Below are 27211 nucleotides of genomic sequence, written 5' to 3' on the forward strand. Positions count from 1 at the left end.
TTTCTGATCGACTGGAAGTGAATATTTCCATAGAGACTTCCTGATGTTGAGTAAAATAAAGTGTAAAATTCTTCCAATCAAATAAGCAGGTGACTCTCTGAGACTGACAAACTCATCTTTTAGTTCAAAGACTTAGATTGAAAGTAATGATTTCTCTCTGAAGCTGGAAGTTAAAGGCAACATCAAAAGTGAAGGGGCTTCTATTAAATATAATTAGTTTTTACAGAGCCCACGTGTCAAATTAAAATGTGGGTTCTAAATTTGGACTCTCCAAGAATTAAGTTTGCATTTCTCGTTACCTGTGCTCCCAAAGCCTTTGTGATTCAGGTTATAAAACTTGAGCTTGGCATGTAAGAACCATCAGTACCTGGTCCCTACACACTTTTCCAGATTCTTTGCTTGGTAACCACAAATCGTCCCTTCCTCACCCCCTTGGACCCTTTGTTCCAGCCTGGCTAACTCCTAGTCTTCTTTCATTTATCAGTGTCTTCTGCATATGTTAATTCCTCTGCTTTGAATTTAGCTTCCCTCTGCTCCAGGGGGAAATTCCTACTTCTCCTAGAACCTTCTCAATTTGCCTCAGGCAGTTTGTGCCTCCTTCCTTCTTGCATTAACAGGATTTTGTTCTTGTCTCAGTTTATGCATACATGTGTATTTGCATCCCAGCCATTATAACACAAGAGGACCCTAAGTTGGGAGGAAGGTCACGTGGGGAAAGTCCTGCATGTCAGCTGTGTCTGTGTCTCCATTACTTGAAGAATAGTACATAAGAAGAGCCCTGGAAACATCTTAACTGTTGTATGATATTAGGCAAGTCACTTTAGCTCTTTGAGCCTCAGTTTCCCCAATTGCAAATTCGACACAATGAAAATCACTAAGTTATGAAGCTGTTTCAAGAATGAAATAATATGTGTAAATGCACCTTGCTTACTCAAAAGTGTCATGCGAACCTGAGGTATGGAAGACTAGAAAACTCTTCCCACGTTGTTACTTCTCAAATATGTTCTGCACATTAACGTTTCAATTGTTTACAAAGCATGCTGGTTTTCTCACTGGCATTCTTCTGTTCCATAAAGTAGGGAATCTAAGTTTAAGCAGCGCTCCTCTCCTCAGCACTCCCCTCCTCCTCCTTGAGACTCATAAGCCTGTGTCCATTTTGAAGTTTATAAATGGAGATTATAAATATTTCTATTTTTCCTTGATATTTCCAAAATATCAACCACCCGTGTTTTAGAAGCTCTTTGGCATTTGTAATAATCTTTCAGCATCTCAAAAGAATGAACAGTAAATAACCTAATGATTTTAAGCCTTGCTCTCATCCAAGGCTGGGTGTCAACTCTTAGTCCTTAACTCATGAGGACCTTTTTTTTTGTGATGAAGATGAGTTTATTTTTAAACACACTGTACTCAAGTTCATGGCAGGACATTAGGTGAGGACTTTTGAAGGCAATGTGGATTTCCATTGTGGAAAAGAGAGTGATGCAGAAGGAGTGAGCCTTAGACAGCTTAGAACATCCACTCAAAGCAAATCTTTCTTCTCTTGTATCTTGCATAGTCACCAGGCAAACACCACAAATTCAGTTCTGTCAACAAGTCAGTTGTCAGGGACCAGAATGCCTACTGGTTGTGGAAGGATATGTTTGACTCTAGATGCTGGTCCTAAACATGGCATCACTCTCTTGATGTCCAAGATCCTTCAAAGGTCCCAGATAGAGGCAAAGGTCATGCCCTAATCAATCTATTTGCCTTTACAAACTTTGAGTTGCTTTCGGAAGATGTGTGTAATATATCCTCTTCGGTGTGGAGGTCCTAAGGTCTTTATTTTGCTGTTTTTGGAATGGTTCTATTAGGTCTGTGAATTTTGCTCTTATTGGCACAGAGGAAAAGGCCTATTTAGCATTAGTTATAAATAGAGTCTTTTCTATTTTAAAGAAAAAGCATGCCATAAGGTTTGCTGTTGTTTGTTGCTTTCTTGTTAATTTTACCTATATGAGCACTGTTCACAGGACTATCAGGCAATATCTCCCCATCTGGAGAAATACTCACAGGTATTCTAAAGACACTTTTTGTGATGGTATGAAATAAATCTCTCTAAAGAGCCTTAGTCCCATTTTCTCCAACATGGTATAGTTTTAGCTTTAAACCAGTCAAAAGATTACTTCATCTTTAAAACAATATTTTCTGATTCAGAAATAAAACACAAAATAAAACATTGCCAGTGTGGAGGAATGGGGTAGGACAGCAAGAATGGAAAATGCTAAACAATATCCATGAATTTCCACATAACTAACTTGAAACAAGTCTGACAACTAAATGAACATTTACTGACCTTTATTACCTGTACCCAAATTCTTCCATTAATTTTAAGCCTATAAGATCTTGGGTGTTCCAAAATCCTTCAGTACACAATAATAGGCTAATTCTTGGCAAAGAAAAACTACCTGTGGTGGTCAGCTTTATATAAAAGCAATACAATCCAATTCACTGGCAATATTAGACATAAAGAATCCTCGGCTTAAACAAGCATGGAGATTAGGCAGGCTGCTACCCAGTGATTCTAGGCATTGTTTTGTCCTTCTTACAAATTGTTGAATGAAAAAAAGAAAAATAAAGAAACCCTTGCTGTTCCACCTGGCTTTAACTCCTTTACTTTTACATCAACAAAATAAAAGGCTTTCCAAAATTCAACACTGTGATTGCAAATGGCCCCAATTGTCCTATAAATGCTCCATTTTTCATACTGAGATTGTTCTCTCAGAGTGTAACCTCAGAAGAACTGTAATGAGCCAACCTCAGAAAAATAAATTCCAGTAGAAACAATATGAAGGCTGTGAAAAATCAAGAGAAACATCTCTGTAAGGCATACCACAGAGCAGAAGCATTTCCAAGATTGATAAATTTGTGAAGTATTAATTTTTACAGGTTTTTGCTTTGGGGTTGCTTTTTGTTTGGTTTGGCATTGTGTTTTCTTTCTTTACCATTTTGCTTTGTAGATTAGAAAATAAATAAACAATTAGTTTCCAGGAAGGCCCTCTTAAGAATGACATGAACCATTTCATTACGCACATTTGTCAATTTGGGCCCTCAGTAGAGTCGATTATTCTATTAAACTTGTAGGTTGGTTGACACAAAGTTGAACGAGGGAAGGTCTTGAAGTTGTCCTAATCTGAAAAGGACATATGGAGGTATTCTTGGGCAATTTGTACATCATTGAGTCACAGCCTACTTCCAGGAAGTTGCTCATAGAAGTCCATAAGGAGTTGCAAGAGAAAGGTAAATCCAGCACCATAGTCATCTTCCCTTTCCACACCGAGACTTATTTGTACATGTGTTTGCTTTGGGAGGACAGAGTAGGGGTTGGTGAAGTGTCAAAATGCTTAGCTCTAGTTTTGTAGAGAAACGATTAACAGCCAACAGTATTTTCAAGCTGTCGGCCAAATACTGAGAGAATTTCCAAGATGAGTGTAATCTATAGGTTGGTTAGGTTCTTTTTAGTTGCCTGTACAAAACCATCCTCTGGTTTACTCAAGTGATGGAGTTTAATTATTAAGTTTACCTGAGGAGGTAACAAGTCTTAGCAAACAGCCTCAAAAGTAGTACTGTCAGGGCTGGCCCTGTGGCCAAGTGGTTAAGTTCGCGCGCTCCGTTGCAGGCGGTCCAGTGTTTCGTTGGTTCGAATCCTGGGTGCGGACATGGCACTGCACATCAAACCACGCTGAGGCAGCATCCCACATGCCACAACTAGAAGGACCCACAATAAAGAATATACAACTATGTACCAGGGGGCTTTGGGGAGAAAAAGGAAAATAAAATAAAATAAAATCTTTAAAAAAAAAAAATCAAGCCAAAGAAATATATTTAAAAAAAAAAAAAAAGCAGTACTGTCAGATCTCATGGAGCAGCATTGTGAATGCAATAGGAGCTCTAGAGAAGCAGTGGAAACACTTAAGTACCTCTATTCTCATGGTCCAGCTTCTTCAGATGTCTGTTTTTGGTGCCTCATGGCTTCTGCTTAGTCTCGCTTGGCTTTTGACTCTTACTTATCTGTCTGTATCATTTTATGACATTCAGATTCTCAAAAATCACTTTTTAAAAGTTCTGACTGTTTTAAATAGTCACTATTCATTTGTAATTTTGGAAAGGGAAATTTACAGTAAATATCTGCATTACATTTTGTAGTCCAAGTGGGGTCACCAAATGGTAAACAACATCATTGTGAAGGCAGGGAACTAAGGAGCTATGAGAAATTCCTTATTTTCTATTCCTCATTATAATTCTCCTTTATCACCAAACTGCCAATTCTTCCCTATTATTCCACATTGTTCTTGTCCTACTTGAATCTCTGTCGCTATGCCGCTTTCTTATTTAAAGGCCCTTAGTCTCAACCTGCTACTTATTTGTTTGATCAGATTATGCTTTAAGAAACATCTCTGTGTTACAAAATTGTTAGGGAGGTTTGCTTTTCTAGAAATTCTAGAGCGTCAGTCAGCTGACTCTTCTCCCTATTAATAAAGTTACCACTTCTCTCTTTCTCTTTCTCTCTCTCTCTCACACACACACACATAGGCATACAAACACACACACTCCCCTAACTTGAACACCTGGTCTTTGGTCTCTTCTCATGGAGCATATTCTTTTCTGGTTGCAACAAAGAGAAGGGTGTGTTTTTACATCCTGAATAGGATCTGTCTTCAAAGAAATCTTTCCTTTCATCAGATAGAAGCATGAACATAATCACACTTCTGGGAGGCCAACATCAAGCATTGTCCTCGATCCATAATCAAGGCTGTTTCTGAGTAATAGTTTCAAATTCGCCATACTTGGGCTATAATATTATTACAGAAATGGGAATATTACTAGTTTCTCATTTCCTCATTTATTCTTCATTTTTTCAGGTCCTTATTATCATTATGCCTTTCCACTTTATTACCTTATTTCCATTCCATTATTCATTCTACCCTGCCATTTCTCACCATTCAGGAAAAAAAAAAAAAAAATCCCGCTTTATTCTTAAAGTAGGAAGAATTTGTCAGTTCTCTTTCTTTCAGGTCTAAAGTTTCTGGGACAGACAATCTCAGTTTGCTTATTCAGTTGCTCTAGCAATACTTTAAAATTTACCATTTATGCAAACTTCCTGTGCAATTATTTTCTAAAAGATCCTATCCCTTAGAAGACAGAATCTTGCAGTATGTAAGAGTAATAGGTAACTTGCCATCTACATGTAATTTACCTATCTTCACTTCACCTACTATTTGTGCTACTAATGGGAATGGTATCTTCTACTCTTTTTTACTTAGTAATTTAATTATCAGTATAGGAAAGCAAAAAATATAAATGAAACAAACGTTTTCAGAGTATAGACCAGTTTTTTGGTAAAATACCTCACTTTGGGATTGTCTGACTACTTCCTCATAACTAGATGCAGTTTTTGCGTGTTTGCCAGGAATATGACATAACTGATGTGCATTCTTCTGAGTGTAGCATATCCAGAGGTATATGAAGTCAGTTTGCTTGATGTCACAGGTTTCACTCCCCAAGACGCAGCCTCTGATAAGGAGGCTAATATGAAGGAATTTTATCAAGAAGTGCTATTGGGGGGCCAGCCCAGTGGTTGAGTGGTTAAAGTTCCACACACTCCACTTCGGCAGCCCAGGTTCATGGGTTTGGATCCCAGGCATGGACCTACTCCATTCATCAGCCATGCTGTGGAGGAATCCCACATACAAAGTAGAGGAGGATTGGCACACATGTTAGCTTTGGGCTAATCTTCCTCAAGCCAAAAAAAAAAAAAAAAAAAGAGGAAGATTGGCAATGGATTTAGCTCAGGGTGAATCTTCCTCACCAAAAAAAAAAAAGAAAAAGTGCTCTTGGGATCACCAGTGGGGAAAGCAATAAAGAAAGAATGGATTCAGCACAGAGAGAAGTTGGGTTGTGATGCAGTCTCAATAAAAGGCTCTGCCAACCCTGTGGGGAAGTGTGAGACTGAGATAGCCCTTCAGAATTGTCCAGCATTGGGGTAGTGGACTAGGCCATAGGCAATTGCCTCAACCAGTCATTGAATGAGGGCCACACTGGGAAAAGAGTATGCCTGTGTGTGAAATGACCTGACCTCTTCAGCAAAGGCAATTCCAAAGAGAGCTGACAGCTAGAGGCTGTCTGACCAAAGTACCCCAGCCATGGAAACGCATCCTTCTGTCCTGATGGGGGATTTGGGCGGCACATCACAGAGTCCGCTACATCCCGTTAGTGGTAATGTTATCACTTTTTTGTCCGTCATGTTTCTTCACCGTAAAGATATCTTATTGCCCTTTGTAATTGACAAGTAATAATATAAGGGAAAACTTTGACATTATGTAAATATCCTGTTCTTCCCTGAAACTTACACCAAATGATTTTAGTGTCCACTAAGGATTTCTGCCTCAATCAATTAAAATTGTGATGGCTGAAAATGTGATCTACTTGGTCATTTCTTTTATATTTATTAATTAGCATTTCACTGTAAAGAAAATTATTCCTTTCCCTGTTATTTTATTAGAGGTATAAACTCATAAATTGTATTTTTAATGTAATGTGGTATAAGCCAACAATATCACTATTCATTTTGATGCTGAAAATGTCCTGTAAGTGACCAATGGGGTCTTCATTTGTCTGTCTTTGTGTCCAGTTGCAATGCTGAACTGTTTTTAGAGAAGCTTTATGTAGCTTCTGCTACAAATAAAATACTTTTAACTCACAGTGTTCCCAAGAGATAACGCCTGCTAATTTTACAAGAATTTAAACTAGACAAGACATATCTGGAAAGAACCCATAAAATTACACTTAAGCCTCCCATTTGTCAGTATACGATTATAATTGAACACTCTGTTCAGCTGAGCATTATTCAGTTATGATTACATCAAATGATTAGAATAAAATAAAATATGTCTAATTTGCATATCTTGATATTTTACACATTTGCATTATATTAGATCAAATTAATTGTATTATGCATAATTTCTACATTTTGTATCATGTTTTATCATGTATTATATGATACTGTATCTAAATTTAATCTGTCTTTATTTAAGAAGTACGTGGTGAAATGTGTTGAAAGTAACACTGGTGTAGGTTTCAAGGGCTTTTGGATTTTTGTTGCAACTCTGCCACCAACATTTATTGTGATTTTGATAGTGTCACTTAGGTGTTTTAGATCTTGGTTTCCTTATAAGTAAAATGGAAATGTTTACAATGAGGGTCAAATGTGATACTCAACATGAAAGTGCTGTGCATGTTATAAATGCATAAAAGATCTAGACATTTTGGAATGACTACGGATATCTTGTAGAATCATATTTACAGAAAAAAACACTCTAGTACACTGAGATTTCTTTTGATACTAACTGTGGGTAAAGAAAGAACATTATGTTGAGGAGTTTCTTATCATAAGACTGGGCTATACGAGTTAAATAAATTCAAGCTCTCTAGGCTTATCTCTATTCCATGTCTTATTTATCTTCCTTATGTTGATGATGTAATTATTTATCAAGTTACTTTGACTAACATTTGTGGTGCCTATCATCTGTTAATCCTGTGCTGAGTGCCATGAATACAGACAGATACGGCAAGGATTCTATACTCAAGGAACTTTCACAGTGGGGAAGACAGAAAACGACCACAATTCACAGCACAAAGTATGATGAATGCTGCCAGTTAGTTTGGATTTGACTGTGTGCAACAGAAAACTCAGATAACAGTGGCTTAACAAAATAAGCCTCATTTTCTTCTCACATTACAAGAAATAGAGGGGAAGTCAATCCAGGGATAGCGGAGTAATTTGTTAGAAAGATCATGGCCTATATGATTGTTTTCAGTCTTGATTGATTGATTCGGTCATGATTGCTGGTAATATCATGGCCACAGTTCTAGTGATTGCATCCACACTTCAGGCAGAAGGTAGGAGAAAATGCAAAAGAAAAATAAGGCATGTGCCAGCTGAATCTATGTCCCTTTTATACTTTCTTAGAACCTCTGCCCAACAATACTCTTATCTCATTGACCAGATTTGTCACCTCTACCGTGGTCACTTCTACCACATGGGAGGCAGGGAAATGAAGTTTTATCTGAACACGTTGCTGCCACCAACAAAACTAGGATTATGTTGTAAAGGGGGAAAAAAGAAAGAAATAACACTGGCTAGGCAATTATAAATTTTGTTCACAATAAAAACAAAAACTATGCTTATCATGGGAGTATAAAAGAAGGGTACCGAAATCAGAATGTGTGGTGTGGCGTAGGTGTGGATCTTAATTCCTCACCACAAATACCGCTAAAACTTACTACCCTACGTAGACGTCCTCACAGCTGTAAGCAGCACCACCATCCCACCATCCATTCCATTATCAAAGCCAGAAATCCAGGAGTTACTGTTAATTCTCCCTGTCTCTCTCCTAATAACCATTTTATTATTCTACTTTTAAATATTATGAATGTATCAATTTCTCTATCCCATAGCCATCATTCCCATTCTAGAACTCAAAATCTCTCATTTGACTATTATAGGAGCATCCTAATTTGTCTCCCTACTTCCACTCTTGCTCCTGTTCAATCCTTCCTCTGCTCACACAGTAGCAATAATGGTCTCTTCTTACAACGTACATCAAACCACGTCAATCCGTTATTTAAAAATCCTCCAAAGACTTCCCATTGCACTTAGAATAAAATGCAAAGTCATCCAAATGTGGTAGGGCTGGGCTAAAGGGTTACAAATCCTAAGTCCTGACCCTAGCTCTAGCTTCAAAATAGTAAATATCAAAATGGTTCCAATTACCAAAGAGATCAATTTTACTATTTAGTGATTGTGAGCCCAAGAATGCATTTCCTAACCTGCGTGACCTTTCTTATGGATGATAAGAAAGTTAACTTGATTAACACTAACACTTCTAACATCACATGAAGAACAAAAGCAGTCTGGGTCTGCTATTAGTAGGTTCTTAGTACTTTTAGCTGTGCACCTGTCTGTCCCATCATAAGGTAAAATTTGATGACAAAATGATATTGATTTTTTCAGTCCCATCTGCAGGTGATTCTGTCTCATACAGCTTTTCATCCAGGTAAGGCAGATGATAGATTTAGCTCTGGAAACATACTGTAGTATTGTTGGTAAGCTCAACCTTAAATGCAATACTGGATCTTCTTGTATTCAGATATCATTAATTATGCTCATTCCACACATACAAGGTGCCAAACGAATCAGTAAATTTTTGTTATGTTCAAAGACACAAACTAAATTTTCTTGAGAATGTTGAGGACATTGCTACTTGAAAAATAAGTTAAATATGAATTGGCTAAATTATCATAGGAATAGAAGTTCGTAAACTGTCTCCCCATGTCTTCTATGAAAAAATTAGAATATATTTTAAATTACTAATTACCTCTAAAAGTTCATGAGAAATTAGCAAGTAAAATAGTATACCTACTTATCCATCCAACAATTATTTATTTGGTGTTTGTACACCTTGTACATAGAACAAAAATATTTATGTAACTTTTTGCACTCTATTTTCAATATACTTTTACATGTACGTTACAATCTATGTAAAATGCATTGTGCCAAGAAAAAGAAATCCATATGTATGAAATCCCTCAGGCTCTAAGAAGAACATGTACTCTGAATGGATAACTCTCATTGGTTCCTTCCTGACTTGTAGTCTCGTCATCTGATAAAACAGTGCCTTGTCTCCAAAATGCTTGCCCTACCTTAAGCTTCTATTTGCCATCACTGGAAATGCACTCAGCAAAGTCGACTGTTCTTAACAAATATTTATATCAAGTCCTGTCACTGCTCCAAAGGAGCCATTACAGTGAATAATTTTATGAGTAGGTTGGACCCAAAGAAGCCTAAAAGACCCATTATAGCCTATTGTGTCAAACAGACTTGCAAAAATAAGAGGCCTCCAATTTGACTTTCAAATACAGAATGAAATCACTCCCCCAAGATCAATAGTGTGCATGTTAAGAGTCTCTCAATACACAAAGATATGAGTCATTTTATTCTAGTTTATCAATGACTCATCTCATCCAAAGGTGCCTTAATCAGAGCTAGGAACAGTCCCTCATTGATTGATCAGCCTCTCCCTCCAGCCTTTAAACATGCAAAAAATTTTTTATGTTCAGCCATTTTTCAATTTGTGGCACCCCAAAGATGCTCCCTGCTAATCTTCCCTAGTAGATAACAGTTGGTCTTATCTACTATGCCCAAAACTGCTCTGATTTTCTAATACAATAAAAGCATGCCATTGGCTCCAAAGAACCATATCTTTTCTTGTCAAATTAGAAACAACTTAGCTTATCAAATTACAAAATTGATCCCTTGGAAATCTGGAGGAGATTATATAAAAGAACGTGATAATTTAATGAGGGGAACACAGAGGGTTCTTACCGGTAAGGACACTGTAGGAAAATCATCTCTTCCATCATTCCCCCTTTGTATAGCAAATAGGTGGTATCAGAAATACTGATTCCACCCCAGCTCCAAAAGTGGACTCTCATGGATCTAGGCCAGTTGGGTCATTTTTGGATTCAGGTATGACAACTAAGGCCTAAGCCAATCAGAACGTGGGATTCCAGTGATACAGTTAATGGTTTAAGAGTGGGTATTTAACCAAATTACTCTTGTCAAAGTAAGGCTCAGGATGTTTATTTCGTGGATAGGAGAAGAAAACCCCTGTCTTTCTCTCTTTCATTAGATTTATGAAAAAACTGCTAGTGGATGCTATAGCTGGCAGCCTTGTTGCAATCATGAGATAAGCCAGTCTAAGAACAAGTTGAATATGCAGAGGACAGCACTGAGAGATCACAAAGACATGGGACTGGCACCTCAATGACACGATGCAAATCGTTAATATTTGGATCAAACCAATCCAAAGCTCACATTCTTATAGGATTTCCTAGTTATGTAAGTAAATAAATCCCTATTGCTTGGGCCAAGCTTTAGAGTGCTAAATTTTTAATAAGCACCAGTCAATGGGATTTCTAGACAGAGGCTAAAGAATAGGAACAAAAAGTAGAATGGGGGCCAGCCCCATGGCATAGTGGTTGAGTCCACTATACTCTGCTTTGGCAGCCTGGGTTCATGGGTTCAGATGTACTTGTCAAACCATGCTGTGGCAGCAATCGACATAGAAAATAGAGAAGGATTGGCACAGATGTTAGCTCAGGACAAATCTACAAGGAAGGAATGAACGAGAGCTAAAGAAGCTTTGCTGATAACCTAATTTTTCCTAGGACCTCCATGAGGTCATATCTAAAATTTTGAAGATATCTCAAAAATGTAGGATAAAATAGTCAGGCCATAAAACTCAACTGTATGAACGCTAAAAATTAACTTTATAAAGCAATACAGTTTAACCTTTATTTTGAGCCTCCATCTTGCCTAGTAGCAGAAAACTCAATTCCAGATAAACCTAGTCATTGCAAGTGTCCACTGAGTCAATTCAAGTTTTTCTTTCCCATTTCCTTCAGAGAGGCAACAAACTCCTGGAGAGCTTACATAGCATCATGGCATTGATGGAGGGCATCTGGTTCCTGGTCATCATCATTTGTCCATGCTGACAGTCACTGGTGAACACTACCCTATCTGTCCTCACAGTGGTCACACCTTCCAAATGGCACAAAAGTCTTAGATCATTGGTCAAGGTACTCTGTTCTGTATGCTCTATTCACGAGACTCATTCAAATTAGTTCACCCTTTCTCAGTTCACCTCTAAGCATCTCTGTGTGTCACAGGGAATTCACGGCTACTCTCCTCTGCCACCCTAAGGATTCTCAAGGATTAAGAGTGGCCTAAAATATCAATTCCCTCCTTTAAATCCTCTAATGTTGCACCAAGGTAGTGCAATAAATTTTGTTTGCTTTCCTGGGCTCCATTCAAGAAATGAGAACAAATGTCCTCTATTTTCAGAGGCCTAAGGTAGCCTAGGGTTTTTCATAATTAAGTCAAAATGGGCAAGGAGTGGAGTTTTCTTTGAGACCTACTCCAACACCAAACTCTCTTAAGTTTCCATTGGCTCTCCTTTCTTTACCAGCCCAAAAGTTTTATCTATGGTAGATGAGGTAGACAGAATAATGGCTCCCCAAAGATGTCCATACCCCAGTCCCTGGAACCTGTGATTATGTCACCTTACATGGCAAAAGGGACTTTACAAATGTGATTAAGTTAATGACCTTGAGATGAAGAGATTATCCAGGATTACTGGGTGGGCTGGTGTCATCACAATGGCCTTTACAAGAAGAAGACAGAGTCAGAGTTACAGAGAGATTAGAAGATGCTATGCTGCTGGTTTTGAAGAAAGAAAAGGGGCCATGAGCCAAGGAATAAGGCAGCTTGACACTTAAAATGGCAAGGAAAGAGATTCTCCCCTAGAGACTCCAGAGGAAATGCAGTCTGCCAATCCATTTTGAACTCCTGATCCCCAGGACTGTAAGACAGTAAATTTTACTTTGTTTTAAGCCACCGATTTTGTGGTAATTTGTTATGGAAGTCATAGTAAGGCAATGAGTCCTCAAAAATTCTTCCAAATCTTTCTGATTTATGTCTGAACTTGATGTTTTCTGGTTATGTTGTGATAGCAGTTTCCTTGTGGTAATGAGGCTTTGTATCTCATAGCTGAATGCAGATAGGTCCCAGTGATTACTGTGAATTTGGCAGCAGAGAAAGGGGGAATGTAGATTGAATAATATCCCACAATAGTATCCCATCACCCTAGGTAACTTAGTGCACAAAATCATACAAGATAAGTATCAATGACAGGAATTGCATTATGTTTGTTATAATCCACAACTGTATTGTGTATCATTTACTACTTATTTATTGCATATTCATGCCCTCTCACTTCCTGAAAAGACAGGAACCGAGGTACTAGATATCTTTGGATGTTGAGCTACTTGAGACCAGTAAAACCATGGAGAGTTATAAGGCCTAAGTAGCAACTACAGAAAAAAGGACTAAAATTTTCATGTAGATATTTCATGTGTTTGTATTTTGACTTCTATGGATAACATGTATCCATGGATAAATATAGTATCTGTGACTTCAGACATATATTCAAGTACCAGTTGGCTTAATGTGGAATCGTGGTTTCCATAAGCAACAGGAGATACCCAGTCCGTGGATTCCTAATCAGCATCAGTTGATCCTAAAAAGTCAGTGTCTCATCCAAATTAACATTCTGTTTCTATTTTAAGGTGTCAGGTTGATGTCCAATCCTACAAAATTGTTACTTAAAGCTATGTTCCAACACCTTCTGCATCAAAGTATCCTAGGATGATTGTTAAAAAGGTGCATTCATGGTTACTATTGAACATCTGCTGACTCTGAGACCCAAGAATCTACATTTTAGCAAATTCTCTGGGTGATTGTTAATAGATCCTAAAGTTTGAAAGTCCAAGTCCAAAAACATAGAGAGGTTAATTTGCCATTGGTCCAAAGAATGAGACAGTGTTTTCCTCAGACTCTGGAAGATAAATTTGAATGACTGTCTTAATACGATCAAATTTATGGATCCTAAAAGAACCAGTACCTTCCTGGTAGGTTGAACTATTCAACATCTAGATTAATCTCTGGAAATTTATGCAGTGCTTTCCTCCCATGATTAAATTACAAAATGTATTTCCTCTTCTGGGGTCTACAAAAAAGATAAATCTGGGCTGGCTCTGTGGCCTAGTGGTAAAGTTCAGTGCACTCTGCTTCGGTGGCCTGCATTCAGTTCCTGGGCAGGGACCTACACTACTCATCAGTGGCCATGCTGTGGCAGTGACCCACATATAAAATAGAGGAAAATTGGCACAGATGTTAGCTCAGAGTGACTTTTCCTCAGCAAAACAAATAAACAAAAAAAAAGATAAATCTAAGTTAGGATTTCATGGTCTGCTTTTTATTCGTTTGGACTTTCAAATACAAAATGTCTACATTTCTCTCAATCTGTCCTCATTATACAGCGAGCTTGAGCAGCAAGATTCCTAGTGCCACCACTGTGTAGCTTTTCCTTCTCAGTGGATGGTGTGCCCTGACTCTGGGCAGAGTTCTAGCTTTGCCTGGGTCACCCGGCGCACTGGCTGCTTGTGATACAAGCCCTTCTATCAATACAATCACCGGTGAAACCATGGACAGTTTCAAAGTCTCAATCACTCACAGCAAATGAAGCTAAACTGTTCATCCTTCCATCAACACCAGCAGTGGGCAAAGCTCATCATCAGCTCCTGAAATGCCAGGCCTAGCAAATTATCCCTTGAGGTGCAGATTTCACAGATTGCCAGGATTCCACTTGTGTCCCTTTAGGGGGAGGGACAATTATGAGTGCAATTAATTCATTTCTTTAAAATACCTCATTCTGCCACAAAAAGCACAATTAGGCATGGCAGACCATAGAGAAATCCTTTCAGATTTGTGCTTTCTAATTGAGTTATTTTACATTTCTTATTTCTAATCTTCCATCTCTCAAGATGTCTGTCATTGTTAACTATAGATTAAATTCTTTACAATGTGTACATATGAGGGAAGAAAATCACTAGGCCACTCAGCCTTCAGAATCCATCCCTTGAAATTGCTCCTTAACAATGCAGCATGCATTCACTATGGCACATGGCTATTGGTAGTGGTGGTTTGTTTCGTTTTCTTTCTGTCAATACCTTTTCTGGACATTATATCTCAAAGTCTTTAAAATTCAAGAGTAAGAGTCATGTTCAGCCTCACGTAGCTCAGGCTGGTCCTCTGCTCCTAGCTCTCCTCCGCAGACACTTCCTCCCTCAGAGATGTCATTCATATTCATTCCTTCACAGCTTAGCCTCACAAACATTTCTATATGAATCCTTCTGTGAGATGTCTCTAGTTTCTGTTCTCCAAGCTCCAATCCTACATCTTTCTGCTTCCTATTTTACCTTTCACTGTAGCTGAGGAATGCCACCCCAAACGTATAAGTCCAAACGACCACTACTATCCCCTCAACCTCCCAAATAGTTATTGCTTTCAGATAAAAGTCTAGACTAGTACCATCCAACAGAAGTATAATGAGAAGCACAAATACAAGCCATATATGCCAGTCAGGTATGTAATTTTAAATATTCTAGTAGTTACATTAAGGAAAGCAAAGGGAAACAACTTTGCTTTCTTTTTTTATAATGTATACGTAACAATATATTTTATAATATATATGTAATAATACATTTTCTTTAACTGCACCCAGATATTATCATTTTAACATGTCATTAGTATAAAAATTATTGATGAAATATTTTACTTTTTTTCATACTAGGTCTTTAAACTCTGCTGTGTGTTTTACACTTACGGCATATCTTAACATGACTAAGGGCTACCATATTAGACAGCTCAGTTGGAATCTCATTAATCTTTAATCAAAGGTTATCCTCCCTCAAGGCTCATTCAAAGCAGCCTCTCTTTCCAGTCTTGGCGCCTGCTTCTCCTCCTCAACATTCAACACTCCACTCAGAGTAGACTCTTAACACTTCCTGCTATTCCCCACTTTTTGTCTTTGCCATTCTCCCTACAAAGAATTCCTTTATTCTGCCTTTCAAAATCCTACCCAGGTGCCGGCCCCCATGGCTGAGTGGTTAAAGTTCCAGGTACCCTGCTTCAGCTGCCTGGGTTCACGGCTTCGGATCCCTGGTGCAGACCTCCTCTACTCATCAGCTGTGCTGTGGAGGCAACCCACATACAAAATAGAGGAAGATTGGCACAGACGTTAGCACAGGGCTAGCCTTCCTCAAGAAAAAAAAAAAAGGAAAATTGGTGATGGATGTTAGCACCAGGCAAATCTTCCTCACCAAAAAAACAAAAACAAGTCCTATCCATACTTTGTGGTCTCTCTGCTCTCAGAGTCCTTGCAGAAAATGTATTTCTGTTTAAGTAACAATGAATGATTCATATTCTTATAAAGTCAGTATCCCTTCAAGTCTCTATTTTCCTCTATGTTTTCATCATGTGGTCACTTTCACCTCTCCTTTCTACCTTGGTAACTGAAAGTTTCCTTAAGATGATAGTCAGCTCTGTGCAAGCAGGAGGTCAATCTGGGCCTTGTTTATGTTTTAGTAGCTGAAACATAGAAGTAAACTCAGTAGCTGCCACTAAAATATAATTAAGGGATCAGATGCACTATTATCATTAGAGAGCAGCCTTCTATAGCACAAGCAACTGCTAATTCCTTGAGAGAAGGAGTTAGTCATTGAGTCATTCAATCATTGACTCAATCACTTAGTCCAACAGCAAGTAATTACTGAGCTCTTGCACTTTCTGATGTTACCAAGAGCTTCATCATGCTGGGGGTAGAATAAACATTCACATTTGCTATGAACATCCAATTGTTTTCTCCCTTTGTTCCCCCCACCAAATATCCCCAATAACAAACTCCTTAAAATATTCTTTAAAAAGTCTCTATCCAAGAAGAGTAAAAATTTTATTTTAAAAGCAATTGTTTTCCAAAGATTAAAAGAGCATGCCTGATTATTTCTTAACCAATTGAACTATAACTCTTTCCTTGAAGAAGACAGAAAATAGACATCTCAAAATAAATGTTTCATATTAAATAATCATATGCTCTTTTATGAAATCAGCCAATGTGACTTGGTGTAAACACTGAAGCCTTTTTTCTCTAAAATAGCACAAACATACTCTGTCCCTACCACAGGACATTATTTTTCTTATATGTTTAAATTCTAGTGAATTCTTATCTGTGTACACTAATAGAATGCAATACAAAAATAAAACAATATAAATTATGTGGACAATATTTTCTTTGCGAGTTTATAGCAGAGTTACATAGCAGAATTCCATTTCCTATTATGTTTTGTCTTGGGAAATATGGAACTATGAGGAACATAAGATAGGTAATTACATACCAGAGGTCAGATGAAAGATATACAAAGCTTGAGCTATCATGGCTAAACAATGAGAAAAGCTCTAGTCACAATTTCCAGTCTGTGAAAGATTTCTCAAAGTATGGAAACAGAGCTTAAAGTAAAACAAATGTAGAAATTATGGTCAAACTAGATAATTATAAACGCTACTCTCTTTGCAGTGACTGCAATCTTGCCTGGAATTCTACTAAAGGCAAATAATACATGGAAACAGATTAAATGTCCAACATTGGAAACTGATTAGACAGATATGCAATGGACACTACACACTCATTGAAAGGATCTCGAGTATGTATATATCCTGACATGAAGAAATAGCTACTACATAATGTCGAGTTGGGGGGAAAAATGGCTTAGAAAACAAAACATATATCATGATTCCATTCATGTAAAATTGAGTGTATAATAGGTATAAACTGCCCAGTCAAAAACTCAGATTATGTAAACATACAACTTTTGATTTTTAACTTAGTTTTCCCATTTCCTCTCAGTAGTAAAAAATTCAAATCTGCCAATCGCATTAAACTCAAGTATTTCCAATTTAAATTTAATTTGGGGGGAGCACATATTCAATTACTTTGGCATTCTAAAATCCAAACATTCCCCCTTCCTTGCCCCCACCCACCACCCCATCTTTATCTTCCCTTCTGTCCACGGGTGATCTAAGCTCTTGAAGAGTTTCTATGTCACCCTGTCATTAGAGTGAGGTGTCTGGGCCATGTAGATAGGCATCTGTCCAGGCTGGCTTCTACCGATGTGTACAGTCCACACCAGTCTTCATTATTCCACAAATTCTCCTGCCTCGTCACCCTCTGCCTTCCAGGCACTGGGTCTATATAGGCCACTCTGCTCCCTCTTCATTCTTACCACGAAACCTCTCCAGTACTGTCTGTGGGATCCCAGCCGTGTCCACATCCCTCTTGAGGACACGTGATACTCTTAGATTCTCTCCCATATCAAGGGCAAGAGTAGAGGGCTCTTGAGGTTGCTTTCAATCCCACTAACAAGACAACTCATTCAGTCATTTCCACCAGTTACCATGGTGGATGCAGAGATTCTGCATAAGACTTATAGGTTCCACTAGTTTCACTAAGGAAAGCTAGATAATGGTTTCTCTGCTAAGAGATCTCCCCTCACTCCTGCCACCCTGAGCATCTTCCCCAGAGTACTCAGCTGTGAGTGGGTGGGTGCTGGGTCTCTGCTCAGCAAACCACCATCATCTTAATTCTTTGCTTCTTTTTACAGCTGATGCCTTCATTTACTATAGGACAGGATATAGTTTTTAGATTATCAGGCTTTTTTCTAAATTTTATTATTTATGGGATGGACAGAGAAATGGTAGGCTTATTCCTTGACACTCAACATCCAGCTTCTTCACTAAAAAATCCTATCCTCTCAAAAATTCCCTATTTTGTAAAGGAAAAAGCATCTCATCTTACAGGAGTCAACCAACTTCTTTGTTCTTTCTAGATTCTTTTGGGTGATGCCTTCCCTGGGGCAAATAAATCTCCCCTGAGGCAATTAAAACCTATTCTGGGTGGGGAAGCTGGAAGGAGGACTCCAAAAACATTAGAAAACCTCTGTTAATATTTCCAAATTTTGCCTCAATTCTCTCTCTCTCTCTCACACACACACACACACATACACACACACACACACCTTCCTTGGTATATATGCACAGAAAAATGCCCATTAAAAAAAATACAAAATTCTATTCTTGGGTATCACTGAGCCATTGGGAACTTAGGTGATTTTTTTGTTTCTTACATTCTACAATATAAATTTTTTCTTTTTTTCTTTCTGCTTTTCCTCCCCAAATCCCCCAAGTCCATAGTTGTGTAGTTTTAGTTGTGGGTCCTTCTAGTTGTGGCACATGAGACACCACCTCAGCGTGGCCTGACAAGTGATTCCATGTCCGCACCCAGGATCTGAACCAGCAAAACCATGGGCCGCCAAAGCGCTGTGCGCGAACTTAACCACTCAGGCACGGGGCCGGCCACTACAATGTAAATTTTTATAGTGAGTACATATTGTTTACCACAAGACAATTATTTTATAGATTTTTATTTCATAAGATAAAATTTTCTCATTCAATTAAGCAGAAAGCCTGGGTGTTATGGATGAGAAGCTGGCCTTTGAGTGATATTCCGAACTCTTCTAGGAAGCCATTACGTGAAGATGGGTGATGCCACCAACTGAAGGATTGATGTAAATATTTTTCAGAATTAGCATGATCTCTTTCTACCTACTTCCATATACACCAAAGGAGAATTCAGCTAACTCTTCTCCCATGTTCATCTAAAAATGAATATCCAGATTCTGTATGCTACTGAGATTATTTGAAGTCTCACTCAAAACTCATCCACAGGGTGTTTAAGGATTTCCAATTCATCTTACTAAATTCCAGGAAGTCACAGGACATATTGGTTACAGGACAAAAGATTGGCAACAGAGAGATGTAGGTGTTAATGCCGTCTGCACTGATTATAATAGTTGTGCAACCTTGAGCAAGATACTTAACTTTTAAGTCTCAGGATCCTCATCTATGAAAGAGTAAGTAACTGCATTTTTCAAATAGTTGTGCAAATCAGTGCATAAAATAAATGTAAAACACTAAGCTTGCAGAAAATAGAAGATTCTCAGTAAAAGTTAACTGCTAGGATGAGAACTCAAACTACAACCACCTGCTCCCACCAACTCTCCCAGGGCGTGATCTCTCCTGACAGTAGCAAAGGGCGCTTTTGTACTCTATCCCTGCAGGAGGCCCTGAAATAAGTGAGTAATACTGCCTGATCAGACAGACATGGTCCAGCTCTGTAACTGGCTAGTGGTATAAATTTGAGCAAATTACTTAGCATCTTTGAAACTTATCTGCAGAATGGGGATATTATTCCCTAGATTCAAATGTTTTTATACCAAAAACAATCTATAAATAATGCTTAGTGCTAACACATAGAAAATGTACCATATGTCACAGTTATTTCTTGGTGAACATTATGAAATGGTTTCTTAATTCTTTGAACTTAGCATTATTCTTTGTAAATTATCTAGCTATTGTAATATATAAAAATCTTCTTGTGTCTTCTCAATTGTACAAAGGAAATATACTTCCCCATCTAAATATCTGCTGATAAGCAGTGAGAGATTTAAAAATATAGTTTAAAAATCAAGGAAATATAAGACACTACATAATGGGTCTAAGTCAATACACAATGAAAATCAAACTCATTAATTGCTTTTAAAAGTATTCAAATAAAATAATTGCTTATGTTAAGTGCTTAATGGTACTTTCCTTGGGTTTTAAAATGGCATTAAATAGAAGCTGTTCAGTATTTCTTTCTAAAGTAATAATAAAGAAAGAAGAGTATTGTTAACTTTCCACAGCATGATAATTTTATTTTAAAGTAGTAAAGAATGTAAGGGGCTGCTCTCCACTTTTTCAACATGTGCATTGTCTTGTAAAATCAACATAAGAATGAAATAATTGTGTTTTTAAGGTCATTAAGTAAATCATTATTTCAACCAATAGTAAGTGTGTTTTATGAATACACTTTAGGTAGACTGGCAGCTTCAAAGTGCAGCTTACAACCAGCCAATTCAATCCTTTTTTAAGGCAGCTGTGTATTTTCTCTAATACAATGTGACTGTTTCAACCTTTTAATTTAAACTGAATCTTGGCTTTAATGAAGGTTTATCCTGGCAAGAAACCAGACTGCATTTTTAGGGTGTGTTTTAATGTGTCTATTCTCTATCTTCAATCAGAAATATAGTAGCTGTGGCAAGAAAAAGGGTACACACTCCGTTATTATTTTTTCTCTCTCCTTTTGCTACTTATGCTTACTGGAAAATCTTGCTTAAAATATACAGCATCAGGAAGTATTATCATCTAATTTACTTCCAGGGAAGGTAAAAAATTAAATGATTCAGACTCTAAGTATTTATATTTTCCAACAAAGACAAGTATGTAGAATAGAGGTTGGCAATTCTATAATCCTGTAAGTGCCAGATAGTAGATACTTTGGCTTGGTGGGCTGTAGGGTTTCTGTCCCAACTACTCAGCTCTGCCATAGCAGTGTGAAAGCAGCCATAGACATATATAAATGAGTGGGCATTCCTGTGCTGCAGTCAAATTTTGTTTCCCAAAACAGGAGTGATCAGTCTTGGCCTGTAGTTTGCAGAAGCTTGATGTAGAAGATGTATCCTATTCAAAATACTGTAGAAAATACAATTCACTGTACGGAATATACTGTGTGGAATTCAAGATCTAATCATACCAAGCCACAAATAACTACCAAACATATTCTATATCCAAGATTTAGTGTTAGGTGCTATGAATGTACAATAGTACTGTAAAACTAAGTTCTTATCCTCAGGAAGCTCAGGATTTTCTTGGGAAACCAAGACTTAAACAGAGTAAATTGACAGCAATGCTAGACATTAGGTAATGAAGTGTTAGATGGACAGGCTTAAATTAAGCTCAGGTCTTTCAGGACTCCGTTGGGAATATACATTTATTTAATACATTTCAACTAAATAAATTGAGTGACTAATGCTACTATCCCTGGAAAGGTTGGCACTTTATTTATCAGTTAACTTGATATGCAAAAATGACTTATTTTTCTATATGTCTACTTTCTTGATATTTTGCAATGAAAGAAATTTAGTTCCACATTAATTCTATGGACCCAACATAGAACCAAACAAAACTGAATTTAAAATTGCATTTTAAAACTGTTGGAAAAAGATGGAAATTTTACATTTATACTCAGGAAATTCCTATGAACTTCTCAGAAATTTGTAATTCATCCTTGTAAATTAGTTAGGGTTCAGAGGTCTAAACCCAGGAGGAGAAAAAGTCAGCAAGTGTGAATACTGAGATTTTACAAAAGAAGAAAAGAAAAAGATCTGAGGATATATTCATTTATCCTGCCATCAGATTCATTGTTAATTAGGAAGGAAATTTTTGGTTACATATTTTGGGATTTTAAGCCTCTCTGAAAAACTGCTCAAAATTATATGGGTTTTTAAACTACTGTCATTGATAAAAATCACCGCATTTGCAAAGAGCATTTAAAGCTACATCTCAGGAGAAGGATGACGATCCCCAACTGATAATGGTTCAACTTAGAATTTTTCTATTTTACAAGGGTGTGAAAGCAATACACAGTCAGTAGAAACTATACTTCAAATTTTGAATTTTGATCTTTTCCCAGGCTAGCTGTACCAGAATGATACTGTCTCGTGATGCTTGGCAGCGGGAGCAAGTCGCACCTCCCGGTCAACTAGGCCATCACAAGAGTAAACAACTGGCACCTTACTACCATTCCGTACCAACTCAACCATTCTGTTTTTCACTTTCAGTACCAGGATGCCATAAATTATGTGAGATATTCCACACTTTACTATAAAATAGGCTTTGCGTTAGATGACTTTGTCCAACTCTAGGCTAATGTAAGTGTTCTGAGCACGTTTAAGGTAGGCCAGGCTAAGTTATGATGTTCAGTAGGGTCAGGGCTAGGGTTTGATGCATTTAATACACTTGGTTATCCACTTACAATATTTTCAACTTCCGATGAGTTTACCAATAGCCCTTTCTTATGTGGAGGAAGATCCGTATTGCTGCAAGGGACTTTTGACCAGGACCTGATAAATCCTTACTCTGAAGGAAAAGGTTGGTATGACTTATCAAAACAGGAAAAATCCTATAGTGTTCTGTTCTACATTTTCAGCTTTGAAACTTTTGAATTGTTATATAGTACTTACTATGCATAATTTGTCTTGGCTCTTGCAAAAATGCTTTTTGAATTTGTTTGTCTAAAGAGTCGGAATTAAATAGAGAGCTATGGCACAGCTTCAAAAAAAGGTCCTTCTAAAGGAGCAGAGCATTGAATAGTTTAACTAATCATCTGAGGATGACCAATGAAAGTGGACTTGATGTCAAACGGCCTTTTGATGTTTGCCCACTGCTAACCCCTATGCCACTGCTCACTCACTCATTGGCTCACAACAGCCTCTGAAAGGTCTTGCCGAGATATCCGTTTGCTTATCTCTTTCGGATGCTCTAACCAGGATTTTCTGTTCATCCTCCTTATTCAGTGACCCACCCGCACTCCCCCGTCCCGCACCAGGAAGAGACTCACTTGGCCATGGTTCCATTATGCAACACATACCACAACAGATATAGCTTTTCTGTTTGCATTTAAAACAGTTCAGGAAAAGATATGAAGGTATGAATTCTTAGCAACAGAAAAAGGAGGATTAAATTCATCAGTTTCTCATCAAGCTGTGCCGAGTATTCTGTGGCTTTGTTTTACTTTCTTAGATTCTATGAAATATGGTAGCTACCTTGGGCCAGCTGTTTGAGCTGACTGACCCCAGAAGTACACAATAGGGATCAGTGTGTGTTGTAGCAATATGAGCTTTTCAAAGGGATCTCGTTCCAAAATAGAAAAGCTGATTCTCACTTGTAACTAATTGTTTTCAAAGTCTTTTGTTTTTCCAAATATTGAAACAATCCTAAAAATAGTCCCAATACCTACCAAATACATTTTTTCCTTCATATACCTTTGAAGTCGTAACTAATTTAAAGGAAATGAAACATCTTGGCTTTATAAATTGTTTTTTGTGGAACCCAAGTGTCCACAAAATCTTTTCTCTTCTTGTGACTCCCAATCTTCCATCTTCACTCTTCAAGAGAATTTTTTTTTAGCTGCAATGATAGAGAACGATGACAGAATTTAAAGAACAGACATTATTTCTGGAACAAGTTAATGAGATTTTTTTTCTGAGAAGAAAAATCTACAACTTAAAAATCTTGAAAACAAGTTCTAAAAGAAGCCTTGTTTTTCAATGTCTTACTGGAGGCAGTGTGATACAGAGGAAGGAAGGGGGCTGTGGAAGCAAAGACTGAATTTGGAAAAGTAGGTTTCCTCATTAGTAACCATAATCCTTGGCCAGTTAATAAACATTTTTTAACCTCAATTTTCTCATTGGTAAATTTGGAATAATAATGAAAGGGTTGTTGTGGGGATGAGCAGTTTTGACTAGTGTTGGGCACACAATAGAGGCTCTATAATTGCTGCTAATACAACTAGCAAGATCTGAAAAACAAAACTTGTAACAGCTGTGCCCCAGCCCCTGTCGCCTAAGTTGGATAAAGATGTCTCTAAAGCAACCCCCTCTAGGTTCGGGGATAAAGCAAGAATGACTCATGAAAGCACACTGGCTGGCCTGCTTCTCCAAAAATCCCCTACCCCATCCTCCAAAATCTACTAATGAGACTCTTTTTACTTAATTGAACTATAAATTTCTTTTTAAAATCATGAAAGTCCAACCTGAATGATATATAGCTCCCAGTTCCAGCTAGGAGGCAAGCCAAGATGGTAACGTCATAGCCAGCTGTGTGTATCTAAACTCCAGAGAAGTGTCAGTAATATATTTTCATATTTACAATTTCAGACTCTAGATAAATTATTTGTTCTAACTGTTCTGAAGAAAAATTGGGACAGTTCTAGCGTGGGAGGCTTTGTTATTAATTAATATAATATGCTGTCAATTTTCAGCATAAAGGTAATTTCTTTTATAACATCTAAGTTAAATTTTTCTATGCATGTTTTGAACCCTCTTTATGTAAATACCTATTCTGACCAGATATGTTAATTAGGCGGCATTTTTAGACTTAAAAAAATTACTGAAACTCTGCAAGACAAGGCTCTCGGCATCCTTCTCTATTACTTGTCACAGATGCTGATACTTCACTCTTAAAAGTCAGTCTTAGAAAAAAGGAGGCCTGAGCTCTATATTGTCTGAGGTCAGTAGAGAGATGCTTGTAAGGAGGCTTGACGTGGAAAGCCTATTGAGAACTCACAGCCTAATAAGTGGGCAGTTGCTGCCTCATCTGGAAGGCATTACCTTAACAAGCTGCTCCTTTAATTTCTCTCTCTTTTTATTCTTTTCAAAATTGATGATGCCTGACAATGAGAACATAAATAAAAAGTAAAACTCTGTGGGAAGACAATATCACAATCAAAAATGTAAACACACTGAACCTGGGAGATGCAAATGTTAGGTACACATAGTAATGTAAATTAAGGGGTGTTTTGCACACTAATAAACAGAAAATGCAGAATTTAAAGTTGGGACCCTAACTAATCCCACCAGGGAAACTACAGCAAATATATGTTACATATTGGACTTTTATGTGGTATATCATAAGCTAAATATGCCATCAAAATAGAAGATCATGATATATGGCATATCTGATTAATGAGGTAAAAGTCCCTAAGTGTCTTTCATTATGTTAATACAAAAATAACCACAATTGAGATTTATTCAATGCTTACTATCGATAGTAGGCTGGAGCTGGCTCACAGAGGCTAGTGGAAGCCAATTGCGCCTCTGTCTTTCCAATTGAGCATCCAGTGATGTCATCCCGAGAGTATTCACCTAATGGTGGAAGGATTTACACTACAGAAATTGGCAGGCACTATAAAGCAGAACTTTTTTCTGGAGAGCCAGTTGTTAATCATTTACCAGCACACCACCGCCTCCTACATACCAGGAGCTATTCTAAGCACCTTATATTGACTCTCAAAACGGGCTGATGAGACAGGTACTATTGCTTATCCCTAACTTACAATAAGGAACCACTGCACAGAGAATTAAGAGATTTTCCCAACTTCAAACAACCTACAAATGACAGAGTCACAATCTAATTGGATGCTACCTTATTATTATTATAAGCCTGCATCTCAACCTCTTCTCTCTGCTACCCCATTTTACTATGTCATGTCCAGTTGAATGTTTTTATACTTTGAGGGATTTATGCATTATCCACGTGCTACCGAACTAGAATATTTCACCCACCAGCATTTTCAATCTATTTTATTATGATCAAAATACTGAATATTAAAAATAGATATTTACCTTTACCGTGGGTTATTCTGCTATTAGACAAATTTCCTTAAGCCCTTTCATGTTTAATAGAAAATTCCATCAATTGTATGGGTTGCATGTAGAGCCAGAAAAACAAAGCAGCATCCTTGAAAGGCACTTCAAGCATCCTCCATTGAAAGGCACACATTGTCAGAGTACCAGTTTCTACCTGTGGATAGAAAGAACAATTTGCTTTCCTGCCAAAGGTAGTAGTATCCACTCTTGAGTACTGATGGCTTCTAGCCAGCAATTTTAATAGTCATTCTAATTCTGGAGTTTTCCTTTGGACATCTACTTCATCTGCAACTTCTCACAAAGGAATCAAGGCCAAGGCTCATAGTACAGGTCACTAGGCAACACTGCTGCATTCCAGGATTTTTTCAGAATCTCCATGAAAAGACTCCCTCAGGGCTGGCCCCATGGCCAAGTGGTAAAGTTTGCTCGCTCCGCTGCAGGCAGCCCAGTTTTGTCAGTTCGAATCCTGGGCGAGGACACGGCACTGCTCATCAGGACATGCTGAGGCAGCATCCCACATGCCACAACTAGAAGGACCCACAACTAAGAATATACAACTATGTACTGGGGGGCTTTGGGAAGAAAAAGGAAAAAAATAAAAGCTTTAAAAAAAAAAACTCCCTCAAGGGTGGCTCCTATTAATGTTGGACAGCAAAATTGTACTAGAATATCTGTAAAAAGGATGTAAGGGGAGTTGTGGAACCAGGATATAGACAGTTTGGGCTTGACAAGGTAATTAAAAAATCATTACAAATATTGATCCCATCCCTAACTTCTGAACTATAGATTTCTCTATTTTAAAAAAAGAAGAAATAAGACTATTACATTTTTTTAAAAACCCCAAAAACCTAAAAACATGTTTGAGTCTTTTTAAGAAAATAAGAGCCAGCTCCTTCAAGAAAGGACTAAATGGCTGAAATTGACAGCTGTCTTCTTTTGGTGACAGGCACTTGGTTCCCTCACTACTTACACTCTTAGTTTTGGGTATTCAAAACTGCTCATGGAGCCCCAAATAGTACTAACATAATGTGAATTATGTAGTTTCTGCCCAACAGGTTTTCTGACTAATAAGACTCATGGAATGAATACTCAGACAAGAGGACCCACTATGTGTTTAGGGCCTATCATGCATAGTACATGATAGGATGTGATGTCCTCAAATTGGGATATTCTTGAAAGCAAAAGACACAAAACTGTACATTGGATGAAGACATGAGTGAACTAAAAAGAATGGAGCAGATATAACAGGGCAACCCCAGAAGGAAGGTGATTTAGGCGACCTGGTGTGGCCAGGGAACAGCGTTTTATCATGAGGCACCTGGAGGATTCTGGAAGGGGAGAGGAAAAAGGATGTGGA

General features: G+C 37.7%; 1 long non-coding RNA gene across 1 annotated transcript; it reads right to left on the reverse strand.

Annotated features, from left to right (window-relative positions):
* Window positions 1-20278: 20278 nt before the first annotated feature.
* LOC138917328 (uncharacterized) lies at window positions 20279-26124 on the reverse strand. The gene is made up of 3 exons (XR_011425163.1): window positions 25831-26124; window positions 24817-24875; window positions 20279-23614 (listed from the first exon to the last, which is right to left on the reverse strand). It is a non-coding gene; the product is annotated as an uncharacterized lncRNA (long non-coding RNA).
* Window positions 26125-27211: the final 1087 nt, after the last annotated feature.

Source organism: Equus caballus, chromosome 14 (genome assembly GCF_041296265.1).
Source record: "Equus caballus isolate H_3958 breed thoroughbred chromosome 14, TB-T2T, whole genome shotgun sequence".
NCBI lineage: Eukaryota > Metazoa > Chordata > Mammalia > Perissodactyla > Equidae > Equus > Equus caballus.